Genomic DNA, 12,224 nt, shown 5'->3' with positions numbered 1-12,224 from the left:
GGTGGGAAGGTGTGGGAGATGGGAAGGCGTGGGAGGTGGGAAGACGTGGGAGGTAGGAAGGTGTGGGTGGTGGGAAGGCCTGGGAGGTGGGAAGGTGTGAAAGGTGAGAAGGTGTGGGAGGTGAGAAGGCCTGGGAGGTGGGGAGGCCTGGGAGGTGGGAAGGCGTGGGAGGTGGGAAGACATGGGAGGTGGGAAGGCATGGGAGATGGGAAGGCGTGGGAGGTGGGAAGGCCTGGGAGGTGGGGAGGCCTGGGAGGTGGGAAGGCCTGGGAGGCGGGGAGGCCTGGGAGGTAGACCTACCAGAGATAACAATTACAAGTGTAAATGGGAAAAAGCCCTTCCATCTGTGATTCCCCCCACCCCAAGAACAGCTCTCTTGTGCTGCTTTGAGGACGACTGGCTCACGCCTCCATTACTCTTTCTCAGTCATAACCCTGTATGTGTGCCATGCTTCATTGGCTCTGTTTCCACGATGCAGTTCCCAGGAAACAATGAGCGAGCCCTGTTTGACAACAGCTGCTGACGCTCGTCTATCCAGTTGAGATTTATCACACACTACAATCCAAGTCATTCGTGTCCTCTGTATGGTGAGAAGATGAAATTAGTTAATAAAATAAAGATGGCATATATTCAAGTGGTTTTTACAATGCACTCAGTGTGGTTGTTATTAAATGAATTAAGACCTTAGCATCCTAAACTATGGATAGGTTTAAGTTAACGCATCCTCCTCTCCAGATGCTCATATTCTGAGGGGTGGTGTGGAGCCGTGAGAACACACAGTGGGGTACAGCCTTCTGTGGAACCTTCAGTTTTCAGCTTTCTTGGCGAGGCTTATTCTTGACTAACTTGAATGTGTCTGGAGGCACCCAAAATGATAACGCTTCTCCCATCTGGGGTGTCAAAGGCCACAGTGACTCAGGGTCTCAGGAGAGCAAGTCTTATCTAGGAAGCTTGCTCCCAGCACTTGTGGGCAAGGCCTGACATCTTGGCTTGTTCTAAATGTACCTTCTTAATGAAGTGTGACTCTTACTAGCAGAGAGTATTGATTTTTCCATGTCCTGTTTTTATCAAGCGCCCATCAAAACACCATTGCTGTAGGCACCTGCCACAGAAGCAGCCGGATGACTCAGTCAGGACTTTGTGTTCCCATTCAGTGAACATGAGGTCTGCCTTCAGCAAGTCTGACGCTGTGTTCGCCAAGCTGCAGATGAGCACTGTGTCCAAACAGAATGAATTGATTTGATCCCCATTCATTTTAGGGTTCGAAGGTCCATGTTCTTTGTCCTTCCCAAACAGCAATTATTAATGGTAAGGGGAAGCCAGGTAGCCGATGTGGATAACCAAATTATTTCGCCTGTTGAAATGAAAGTCAACCAAAGCAGGTGAATGTTCTCTGTGTCCACACAGATGCTGACAGTGTCCACCGTGCAATGACACATGATCACACTCAACCTTGCATCCCAGGGTCCTCACTTCCTGCGTCTATGTGACAGAAGAAGGCAGGCAAGACAGTGAGGGCCAGCGCATTTCCCAGCTGCTTTCTGTCCACATAACCACGGTCAGACAACAAGAAAACGGGAAAGAAGATGACTGTTATTTCAGATCTACTAATGAGACAATCCAATTAACTAAATGTTATAATGCTACACAAAATGTAAAATCGTAGGCTCAGAGTCAGGAAATGTTCCCTCATAATGGGAAGCATTTGATTAACAGAACGGCCCTCCCCCAGAGGACGGCTCCAAGTCCTCCCCGTCAGAGCACATGAAAGTTGGCATGAGCCATAAAACAAAACCCGAGCTTCTGTCTCTATCTGAATTTTCCTTTGGTCTTCTTCAGCCAGACCACATGATGCTGAGCAGAACCAGTCTGTGGGCTCTGAGTGACACATGAGGATTGTGGGCAGTGATGTTGTTCTGGTCTTATTTGCACTTTTTTTTTTGTAAACAACAGTTTTTGCAACATGCTTCAAAAAAACACTTCTACAGAATGGAAGGCTTCAGCAAAAATATGGCATCACCAAAGGTTCTTTTTATTCATGTTCCCTTGATTTCTATCCCTCACAGCTTTGAAGCTGACCTGTGGGACACGATCTTGTCTTCCCCGAGGGGACCCTTGAAACCCCTGAAACATACAGAGTTAATTTCTGCAAACACCAGCCCCACCTGCTGAACACACCCTGTGCATGGTTCTTATGTGATTCGCGGCTCTTTGCGTGTGAACTCTTGGTTCACATCACAAACAACTCCATCTGTAAGGAGAAAGGGTCCCACACACTTCCCTTTCCATGTTAATCCGTCTGTAAATGAGTGTGCACATGCTTATGTCTAAACACCTAAGCAGCATAGGTACACACAGTAAAACGTTTACATCCTCCATGCAGACACTGTCGACCCTCCGGGGTCTATGTTGTTCCACAGCTTGTTTTCAATAAATGTGGGAGCATAGAGCATGTTATTAATTTAGACAGAATCATTCTACTGTCAGTGTTCTGAAGGCTCCTCTTTCCCATGAGCAACACATCTTACACATTCTTCTTCAGGTTAAGACTTCTGGTCTAAGTCAGTATTTAGTGTGTAGTAGTCATAGTTTTGGCTTTGTATGATTATTCTTTTTATAAATAAATTAATTAATTAATTTACACCTTGGCTTCAGTTTCCCCCAGTCCCCACCTCTGTTCCCAACCCATACTCCACTCCTCCTCTGTTTCTGTTTAGGAAAGAACAGATCTCCCCAGGGATATCTATGAAACATGGTATGTCACGTTGCAGTAAGAATAAGAACCTCCCATGTATTAAGGCTGGGCAAGGTGACTCAGAATGAGGAATAGGGTCCTAAAAACAAGCAAGAGTCAGAGGCAGCCACTGTTCCCACTGTTAGGAGTACCATAAGGAAACCAAGCTATATAACTGTCCCATATACAGAGAGTGCCTAGGTCAGTCTCACGTAGGTTCCCTGGTTCAGCCACATTGGCAGTCAGTGTGGCAGTTTTGTATAAACCTGAGAATTGTTGTCTGAAGTTTTCTGTCCTGCCCAGTTCCCGCAATCGTTAAGTCTCAAAGAAAATCATACAGAGGTCTACGTTAGTTATAAACTGATTGGCCCATTAGCTCAGGCTTCTTATTAACTCTTATAATTTTCTTGAAGATCCAACTCTTGGTCTCATTGATTCTTTGTACTGTTTTCTTTGTTTCTATTTTGTTGATTTCAGTTCTCATTTTGATTAGTTCCTGCTGTGTAGTCCTTTTGGGTGAGTTTGCTTCTTTTTGTTCTAGAGTTTTCAAACGCTCTGGTAATTCACTAGTGTGGGACTTTTCCAGCTTCTTTTTGTAGGCATTTAGTGTTATGAACTTTCCTCTTAAAACATTGTGTCCCATAAATCTGGGTATGTTATGTGATCATTTTTGTTTGTGTTTTTAACAAAACTTGCCTGAAGATCAGAGTTCAGAGCTAAGCCACTTGAGGCCAGGCAGAGGTGGCACACACCTTTAATCCCAGGACTCTGGAGACAGAGGCAGAAAGATCTCTGTGAGTTCAAGGCTACCCTGGGCTACATGAAATTGATCCAGTCTAAAAGAGAAACAGAACTCATACAAAGGTGATCCCAACATTTGAGATCACATGCCTTTGATCCCAGCACTAGGGAGGTAGAGACAGGAGTGATATTGGCTGGGCAGAGAGAGGTATAAGGCAGGAGAGACAGGAGCTCATTACAATATGGAGATGCAGTCTGAAGAGGCAGTCTGAGATCAGGACCGTACCCTTTGGTCTAAGCGTTGGAAGAGCTAAGAAGTTTCCCTAGTGACTGGCCGCTCAGCTTCTCTGATCTCTCAGCTTTCACCCCCTATTATCTGACTCTGGGTTTTTATTATTAATACCAACTAGAATTAGGCTACAATTAAGTAAGGAGATATATGTGTACACCTCCATATAAGCACATTAGCATGCAAAAATGCAAGGCCCACCCCTTGTGTTTCTAGAAATGGCTTCTAATTTTCATGGTTCTGGAAGGTCCTAATATACGATACACCTGAATTGTAGAAAATATGCCATGCCCACCCTTCCACTTGGGGGAACCTTTCTTCTTTTGATTAAAGAGTTCTCTTTATGTATATTCCGTGCAGGTGTGCCCTACAATGTGTACACGGTCCTTTCAGATACAGTGAGTTTAGGAGTCTCTGAACATTAACTGCAGTATGAGGTATTTGATGGGGAAGGCAGTTGTTGGAGGACAGCCTGTTCTGAGAGATCATTTCCATATAGAAAGGATGGATCTTCCATGTTCATTAAAACTCCATTAGGATCCCAAGGGATTCCTCCCAGGACGTACAGCTGGCGGGTGACAGTGTAATTCATCTTACAGGATTGCCAACCAGTTTTCAACTGACTTTATGTCAACATCAACATCTAGGGGAGTGTGTGAGGCTGTGCAGGATGGTACGCTGTTTAAATGGCATGACCTGTGCAGCAGGAGGTGTTCTGGTTGAAGTGTGCCTACGTGTTGGTTAGTCACAGGGTGTGGGGGTCGGCATGGGTGGGTCCCCAGCTATTCCATGCCATCTGTGTCTAGCTTGCCATTGTGAAAGGTTTGGACAACTGCCTCTTGAGCAAACAGCCCCCACACAGATGCTGTTTGTGTGGCATCAAAGTAATTCTCAACCCGTGGGTCCCCACCCCCATGGAGGTCACATATCAGATATCTCGAATATCAGATATTTATGTGACAACTCATAACAGTAGCAAAATTACAGTTATGAAATAGCAATGAAACAATTTTATGGCTGGGGTCACCACCACATGGGAAACTGTGTTTAAGAGTTGCAGCGTTAGGAAATTTGAGAACCACCGGTTTAGACCAAGGCTTCTTAAGCATTGCCCACTTGTGGCCTCCTTTCTTCTGAGAAAACTTTTATTTAACCTGAGTATACAGGTTTATACCATATACCCGTACATAGCTATAGAAAAACCAAACACTTACTGATAAACTGTAAAGAAATAATTTAAAACCAGTCTGTAGTGTTCATACAATTTTACCAGTCTTTAAAGAGGAAAGCAAATTGTCTGATAATGAGATGGATGTGTTCGTTTACTTTTACATAAAGAATTAAATAATGCCTGAATATTTAATATTCCAGAACTTAGGACATTTTTAGCATTGTTCACAGTCAATTGCTGCTTTGATTTTAAACCATCACGGATGAGAACACCGCTGCATTATCACGTGGTACAAAGTGGCAGAAGCATGTTCAGGGCTAGTTTAGAAGTTGGAGATTCTGTCCTAATCTCAATCCAAAAGTCATGAATTTTTTTATGAAACTTGAGGCAGCCACTCAAATACAAAGTATTAAAATAAAATATTCTGGGTCTGGAGAGATGGTTTGGTGTTTAAGAATACAAGCTTCTCTAGCAGAGGACCTGGGTTCAGTTCCCAGGATCTACACAGCAGCTCACAACTGTCTGAAATCCATCTCAGGAAGTCTGATACCCTCTTCTGGCTTCTGTGGGCATCAGGCACGCACGTGGCACACATACATACACTCAGGTACAAATGCAAATAAAATAGAAATAATTCTTCATCTTTTAACCAATGCAATTCAAAGATAGACAGATTTACTGCTTGCATGCTAAGGAATGATGGTAGAGATTGTTTTTCTGTAATTAAACCGTAAGTTTCTATAAAAGCAAAATTCTTTCTCTATACAGCCAAACACTGCAGTTACTAACATATGATAGTCTTAAATATGAGCCCAGGTGTTTCACACCGTGTCGATTGGTACTGTGTAACATGTACATATTTGTACATGTTATATGTTCAGAACTAAGGCCTATTGGTACTGTGTAGCATGTACAAATATGTACATGTTATATGTTCAGAACTAAGGTCTATTGATATTGTGTAGCATGCACAAATATGTACATGTTATATTCAGAACTAAGGTCTATTGGTATTGTGTAGCATGCACAAATATGTACATGTTATATATTCAGAACTAAGGCCTATTGGTACTGTGTAGCATGTACAAATATGTACATGTTATATATTCAGAACTAAGGCAGAGGCAAAGCTGTGCAGCACCACAAAAATGGCCCCTGCCAGAAATACCTTGAATTCATTGCACTATTGATTCTTAATTAGTTTTTCATCTTTGCATGCTCAGAAAAAGAACAAACTTATACCCCACAGGGGCAGGCCCCTTAGGGAAGAAGCAGGCAAGCTGACGGCTACTGCAGGTTAAAATTTAAGCCCACCAGTGCTTTGTTGAACCACTGGACCATGTGGGAACATGAGACCCTGCAATAAGGTCCTCTGGTTGTCAAGAAGTGAAAAGGGCTGTTTTGTGATGGTGCTCCTGATGGTTGAATACGGATATGAACGTTCTGTAACCATCAGTTGGGTCATTCCTGTGAACTCAAAGTAAGAAACAGAACCTAACCTATGGGTGTGTGGCCGATAGCCACACTCACCTTGCTCGGTGGGAAGCACAATTTGAGCCACTATGCTTGTGTTCTAAAAATGAGCTAGGCTCCTTAATTCAGGAAATTTTGCAGCTGACCTAATTCTTCATCTCTCATCTCAGGTAAGTTAGCAATAGGTGTGACAACAAATGCCTATGGTAATTACCAGCAATATTTTCTTCACACATAGAATAATTTTATGACTATTATTCACATATTTATATCTGGAGACTGTACATACCCCAAGGAATTCAGATTAGTCCTCTCCCTTTGCCATTTTGAGCCAAAAATCCTTCCAGGCCTGGGGCGTATGCAAATGAAAGGCTGGGGCAATAGGATTTCTGTGAGCTCAAGGAAATCCTGGGCTCCATAGTGAGTACAAGGCTAACTTGAGATGTGTAGAGATGACCTATCTCAAAAAGAGAAAGAAGAAATTCTAAGTCACAAAGAACGGTACTGACTTTTCAAAGACAAACTCTCCCCAGGACATTCCTTCAGACTCTACACTTCTCAGCCTCCTGCAGAGCCACTATCATTTGACAGGCCACAGATAAATGCAAACGCGTCCTGTTTCTGTGCTAGCAGCGTTCAGTCTCTCGTGCTATTTTGTCCCCCACAGAGTTTTCCAACGGCCCGTCGATAGTTCCGATGCTGTGTTCCCACCCATCTATTTGATCTTGAAGCACCAGATGCGCCTTCACACATTGCTCAAATCAATCATTGCTCCATCCATGCTTCCTGCCTCATTTGATGTTCAAAGACGTTTCCTTTTCAATTTGCGTGTAATAAAAGCACAAATGACAAGCAACAAGATCCCTAAATGGAGATAGCAATTCATGTGCTCAACTCGCTGCCCCACTGCCCATCCATGTAGTGACAGGTGGCTTAGTTTCTCCAGACTGTTTCAAAAACTAAGAAGAAAATTATTCTGTGAGGGGATCCTGGATAACCAATGAGCTGACGATGGATGTGATGGGAACAGCACCAGGCATATGATGAATGCTAGAGCCAGAAGCATCTACTCCATAACTAACTCTTCATTGTAACTTCTCCTCATTGAAAACCAGGAGCATAGGAGTCATCGAACAAAATGATGAATCCAGTAACTAGCCAAGGACAAACTCTTCCTGTGACATCATTTACAATGTTACTTATTAACTGAGTGACTTGTGGAAAGCCAACTGACACCTCTGAACCCCTTTAAAATTGAGACCTAGTATGCCACATCTTATATTGATGGTGTAATCTAGAACGGGTCTACTCGGTACAAACCATAAACCACCTCCCACTTCTGAGACAGAGGCATTGACTTGTGAGTAGACTTAGTCGCAAAGAACTCAGCAATCTCTATTGCATGGCTGCCCTCCTACATTCCTGGGAGTGGGAACAGGGCGTTCGGCAGAGCCTGTGCGCACGTTGGTTCCTCCTCTCGTCTTCGGAGAAATCTCTGTTGCTATGCTAGTCAGGTTCTGAGCGTCAGCCATGAAAGCGGAAGCCACCCTAAACTGCACAACAAAAAGGATTGAATCTAGAACAGTGGTGGCTGCTTGGTGGAAAAGAGTGAAGAAATCCGTGGCAGACTCGGGAAACTATGGTTGTAGAAACACGTAGAGGCTGCACCATCAGGTTGGAGAGCCCAGATAGAAGGCGGTGCTGCGTGATCCACACATCTAAGTGGGGTCTCCAGCCCCGGAAGGAGCTGGGGCAAAAGTGAACTGACAGCCACAATGGAGAGCCCCAAACTCTGTCTACCGTAGTCATTTTATATTTGTTGTCTATAGAAAGCACTGCTGGGGACATTCATCCTCTGAACAAACACCTGATGTTAGTCTAACAGCGGAATGAGGAAGAAGAGAAAAGAGTCAGGGGACATGGAGGCAGGACTGGCTGGGTCACCTGTGGACATGGCTGGTCAACAGCACGCCATTCCAGGAGACCTAGGAGCACAGGGCAGATTTAACACAGGGGACACATAGCTTGGCAGCAAAGGTCTATTGAAGTCTCTGTCCTATCTCTTTGTTCAAACTTGCATTTTACCAAGTGCTCAGGGTTAGTGTGATGTGGTGGAACATGTGACCAGTCTTCTCTGACACAGTCTATACGGGGCAGCTGGCTTCCAGGGGTGAGTAAACAAGAATCACTTTCGGCCATGTTAGTTGTGTTGGCAGGACTTTCCGGCCTTGTGTGTGCCAAGCATTTTCATTTATTTACTGAAATGTAAAGGTAGTCTGATTTGTGTCAGCCGTTCCCAGGGCTTAGTTCTGCATCTGACGGACTGCGCTCCGCTGCAGCCGTTCATTCTCTCAGCAATCCAGTACCCACCGCGGTTAGCTCTGTGTAATACACAGTGCAGAACAGATACTCGCTTCCTCAAGGAATTTATGGTTCATCTGGTAAGAAATGTCAGACAAATCAGAGAGAAAAATGTGCCACTAAAATATAACAAGCTAAAAATAAATTTATTTTGCAATAATATTGATTAACATGGAATATATTACGTTAAGTAAAATAAGCCAGACATATAAAGACAGATGTCAGGGTTGGGGAACTACTCAGGCAGAAAAGTGCTTGCCTTGTATGCACAAGGACCTGGATAGCCAGCACACATGCAAGGAGCCAAGTGTGATGGCATAAACGTATAATCTCAGCTCCGGGAACACGGGCCCATCCCTGGAACTCATGCAAACAGCCCAGCGAATGAGTGGACAATAACTAATGGACTCTGCAGGTCTGAGAGCAGCTTCATTAGGAATGGGTGGAGTTTAAGCCTGATTCGCTCCGGACCAATTCCTGCACCGAGAAGAGCCAGGAATCCGTATGTCTAGAGCTTATTGTTCCAGCTCTTTCCTAATCATGTCTACTCTCCATGTTTGGGATGGAAGAAGGAAAAATCGAAGAACAAAACCATCATGGTGGCTCTAACCAGCTTCATACCTTCATAATTCTCTACGAAAGGGGCAGGGCAGGTATTTGCCTCCCAAGCATGGAGGAGTAAGCAAGTTAGGCTTTCCCACTGATTTTCTTAAGCACTGTTTAAATGGAGTAGGCCATCGAGAAACCTGTGACAGGGTAAACCTCCAACCAGATGATATGCCGTTCCTGCTCTGTGGAAGCAACCTGACTCTCCTTCCACATCAGGGGAGGGGGGGGGAGCAAAAGGAAACACCGACTCATCCATCCTCCATTCCTGTGGAAGAACCCCTTACCCTGAGATATTGGGGGAGGGGGACCTGGAGCTCACACTCATGAGAACAGGTGGCCGTCTTTGGCCATTCCCTCATCCCTTTGAAAATACAGCCATATCTAGCGGAATGTGGGATAACTTACTAGCTCTTACTTTCAGTATCAAAGTTTTTACCAAAACTCAGAAGTCCAAAGGTTCTTTTGGATACATTGTATTGGCATGTGAATTCATAATCAAGCCTTTGTATTTCACTGGGCAGACAGGTAGGGCATCACCTACTGAAGGACGAAACATCTTTTCTTCGTCTCATTTTTGCTGTAGAGCAATTTTGTCATTTTTATCATCTTTAATCTGTTTTATAATGACCCAGGGTTGAAACAAGATAGGCTTCAGATAAGCCCATACCATGACCACTAAGTGTCATAGCAACTAAATAAATACGCCATCACTTCACGGGTAGGGAATCCGCAGGACCGTTAGTTTGAGCTGCTCAGTGTCACCGCACTGGTTACTGCTATTCTAGAAGCTAACACTTCCTAGCCATAGTGTCTGTGTTCTCAATGCTGCATCAGAAAAACTTCACAGGAAGTCAATGCCTTGCTGAGGAGGTTGGGTCAGGGAGTTATCACTGCAGAGTGCTGCGCTTGCAGGATATCTGTAAAGCAGGTTGGTACCCCTGAGACCATGGGCTTGGCTCGAATCTTTTGCCTCTATCGAAAGCATTGCTAGAAACATGCAGTCGTTCAGTCCCAAAGAAGTCATATAGAGGTCTACATTAGTTATACACTGACGGACCCATTAGCTCAGGCTTTTTATTAATTAATTTTATGACTTATTTTAACCCACAAATGTCTGAGTTAGCCACGTGGCTTGTTACCTTTTTTGGCGAGGCAGTCACATCTTGCTTCCCCTGAGGCTGGGTCATGACTGTGGACTGAAACCTCCCTCTTCCTGGAATTCTCATTGACCCACCTCTACTTCCTGTCTGGTCGCCTCACCTATACTTCCTGCCTGGCTATTGGCCAATCAGCATTTTATTAAAAATCATACAAGTAACAGGATAAAAGACCATTGTCCCATAGTAGGTTACATGTCTTCATGACCAGTTTTAGATGTTCGGGCCTGAGGAGCCAGAGTAAACTTGGCTTCCCATGTTTATCAGGAGGCTGTAAGGCTACTGCTAATCATGACACTCATTTGACACCTTAATTAAAGAGACTCCCACTGCATTTCTCCACTGAAAAGAGACCATTGCTCCCTGTGTGTAAGGAACAAGTACTCCTGAATTCACATTACCTTTCCTCATAGAACTCTTTTCATGACTGAATCCCTTCCATGGACACATGTGTAGCCCTCAGTATCATGGGGTCTGTGTCATGACAATTATGCACCATTTCTTCCACATTTAAGGGAAACTATTGACCTCTTCTGTAATAATAGATTTTCCTGTTTATATTTGGTAGTCAGTCAATCAATCATCTATTCTATTCTTCTCAAAAATATGACCTTGTGGTTGAAAATCCTCCTGAGATAAGAACATCTAGGGAACATCTACCAGAGGAGAGACACACATGCGTATACACACAGAAACAAACACACACAGCAGATAGATGCATCTTTTAAATCCATTAATAAACAAACATGCAGCAGCTGTGAAGTCATTTCCATTTCTAACATGATGATGCTTCTGCGCCCATTTAAATGATTTGGAAGGAAGCAGATGGTTGGCCTATTGAAACATGGCGGGCGAGTTCATTTCTCATTAATTGGAAGCTTCTTAGAAGGCAGCCTGCTTGGTTTCTTTTATAATGTTACACAAGTGCTTTCAACCCTAAACTTAAGAGCTATTTTTCCTTTAATTATTCAGAAATGTAGAGAAACCCTCTCCTTGACTCTATCTCCTTCACTCTTTTGGTCCCTCTAGATGGTAGGAAGTAGAAGCAGTGTGCTGTGCTGTGGAGGAGGGTATGGGATACAGGATGGTGTGGCTTAGAGGATTGTGTAGAATGAAGGATGGCAGGTAGGGGCTTGTTAACTCCATGAGGCCTAGGAGTGTGAGCACAGAAGTTTCGGGATCATAGATTTCTTCCTGGGTCATTACTGGTCAGGATACAAGAAGGAATCCCCCAGGAAGGATTTACACCATAATTCTTCTTTTCTCAAAATAAGATATAGATACATGGTCAACACTGGAATGAGTTAGTTTTTATTCTAAACTTTGAGTTCATAAGAGTCTTGACATCCATTACCAAATCTAACACCTAGCCTTTGGTCTTACCAAACAGCACAATGTCTTTGCTCCATAAACAGTGTAGGCCATACTGCTATCATTGTATCCAGGGATGCTGGCCAACATACATCAAGGGCGACAGACCTAGAACCCAGTGCCTGAGCCAGGGGTTCCTTGCTATAAATGATAACTGGCTGGACAGTCAGTGCCCTACGCATTCTGTAAGGTAGGTCCAGGCTTGGGCTTCTGGCCAGCATCCCCATTCACTGCCAGAAGCACATGGACTCAATTTCAGTGAGCTAATTGCTGGGCCTCTTCCCAGAGTTCATTCACGTTTTAAAATCAACCCTGCCA

Source organism: Alexandromys fortis, unplaced genomic scaffold, assembly GCF_014885135.2.
Source record: "Alexandromys fortis isolate MF-2015 unplaced genomic scaffold, M_Fortis_MF-2015_v1.1 scaffold_52, whole genome shotgun sequence".
Taxonomy (NCBI): Eukaryota; Metazoa; Chordata; class Mammalia; order Rodentia; family Cricetidae; genus Alexandromys; species Alexandromys fortis.
This window is presented reverse-complemented; position numbering follows the sequence as displayed.